General features: G+C 46.8%; 1 pseudogene; it reads left to right on the forward strand.

Moving 5' to 3' along the window:
- The first annotated feature begins 301 nt into the window (after positions 1-301).
- LOC101587054 lies at positions 302-1,981 on the forward strand (annotated as a pseudogene).
- Positions 1,982-2,413: the final 432 nt, after the last annotated feature.

Here is a 2,413-nt window from a genome sequence, read left to right on the forward strand (position 1 = left end):
TGTCTGCAATATCACCCTTTTTGTAGATTCACATGTATGTGGTCAAAGGAACAACTCCATGTTTTCTAAAAGGCCTGGAGAACATGTACCAGGTTCCTTTCCTCTTGCCCTTTGTGTTAGTCATTTTGGCAAGTTACTGGAAGATGTAGGTTCTGGCTAAAGGAACAAAACATTTTTTTAAACATTTATTGTGGCTGTTTTCCCAGCATGGCTGCCCCCAGCACTGAGGGCCAGGAGCCTCTATGCTTTCACATTCCTGACAGTACCCAGCTTCTGTGCACTCTGGACTATCTCAGCAGACATGTTCTTCAAAGCCTTTTGGGTAAAGTCCAACACAGCCATCAAGGGGTGTGACAGAAGAAAGCTTAGAGCTGATGTGACAGCTGCTTTCATCACCTTTGGAACAGATCAGATCTCTGAGTTAATATCTGGAAAGGAGGAGCTCAACATTGTGAAGTTGTGCTCTCACAAAGGGGATACTGTGACTGTGTATGCCAGTGGTTCCAACCCTATCCTGTATGAACTGAAGAAAAATCTGTATCCTGCAGTGTACATGCTGTGGTCCTATTCTGATCTTCTGCTGACCTTCACAACATGGCCTCTGGTCCTTGAAAAACTAGTAGGGGGAGCAGATTTGATGCTGCCAGGACTAGTGGTACCCCCTGCTGGTCTGCCTCAGAGCCCCTATGGCAGGATTGGAGTGGCTGCCCTGTCCACCACTGAGATGCTGGCTGCAGGTCTGAAGGGAAGGGATTTCTTGGTGCCCCAGAGTTACCAGGACTACCTGCGGTGATACGGAGACAAGTCTTCTGCACCATCTATTGCTACATTGGTGCAGGATGCTGCCAATGTGAGTGAAGAGAAGGTGCAGGGGAACATGAGGGGCCTGGCCTTGTGGGGTGTGGAAGACAGGGATGGGGAGGACCATCAGGTGCATGGGGAGAATTCCCTTCAAGAAGCCACAGAAGAGGGCAACACTCAGGACCAGAGCCCAGACCCCAGTGATGGCAAATCACTGCAAACGCACATGGATAACCTGTTACAGTGGTGCTTCCTGCAGGCCTTGAAGTGCCAAGTCACAAAGGTTGACCTCCCACTACTCATGAGCATGATCCTTGGCAGCCACACATTCTCCTGCTGCCCTGAATGATGACAGCAGGACATAAAGAAGTCAAGCTATAAGAAGATCTTTAAGTTGCTGCAAACAGGAGGAGTAACATGCAACAGGAGGAGATTGTGCAGGTGAAGGAGCTGAGCAGAGGAGTGGTGAGTATTGCCGCTATAGACTGGAAGCATCTGAGGATCACATCTTCCATCTTCCCAGAGCCCTCCCTGACCTTGTAGACAATGCAGGCAGGTATCAGGGAAAAGCCTTATCACCCTTCAGATATGAAAGCCCTTTATTGTGTCTCTGTCAGTGTGACTGTGCTTTTCCACGTGTCTGACTACAAGAAAGGAGGCATTCCAGAGGCCAGTGAGGTCTGAGTGAGCATCATTGACTGTGCCAAGAAAAATGACCTGGTGGATGCAAACAACAAGAATCTAGGGAAGTTGGCTCCCATCCTATGTGATTGTATCCTAGAGAAAAATGAACAGCACACAGTCATGAAGCTTCTGCTCAGATGTCTTGAAGAACTGCAGCCTATCAAGTGAACTTTGTTGAACAGGAACCCATTGTGAAGAAAGGGAAAATTTGTCTCATTGTACCTTACTGCAGAGGGCTTATAATAAAAAGGTGACTGTGGTCAGAAACTTAGAGGCCTAAGTGGCCATCATCCTCCAGCCGTGGTGCCAGGCCAGCACTGTTGTAACTCTTGTCACTCAAGCCAAGGACAATCTGTAGGTGCAGATCCAAGGCAACCAGACCCACCACGTGGGCCAGCTGCTGCTTGAAGAGTATGAACTTCTGAGAAGACACATCCAAGGTCTGGAAAAGACATCCAAGCCTAGCAAGAAGCAACCAACTAGTTTTAGGGTGTAGATCCACTGGAAACCCAGACCCTGGGTTGGTAGTTTATGAGCATTGTCAGCTTTTACAAATTAGAAATATAATACTTTATGAAAAATTTTTTATTGTAATCTAAATCGGACTTCCCTTTTCTTTCCATCACTTTGCAAAAATAGTGTACTAACTTTTAAAGTCAGCAGAGTTTTAAGTTGACAGAAAAGGCCACACCCAGTGCCTTTTCATCTATTAGGTTTCCTTTCAGTTCCTCCTACTTTCACTGCAAGGCAGCCCAGCTTGTTCTGATGGGAGGGACTTCTTGGTCTGAAAGCCCCTACACCACTTGTTACATTGTCTCTTTCATTCCTACTATCTGCTTAACCTAGTCCCCCAAATAGTACCTTCATACCCATCATAAAAAAGACAGAAGTCCAATGCTCTGCTCTATCAGTCAAGGCCAAAGAGGAA

Source organism: Octodon degus, unplaced genomic scaffold (assembly GCF_000260255.1).
Source record: "Octodon degus isolate 3935 unplaced genomic scaffold, OctDeg1.0 scaffold00068, whole genome shotgun sequence".
NCBI lineage: Eukaryota > Metazoa > Chordata > Mammalia > Rodentia > Octodontidae > Octodon > Octodon degus.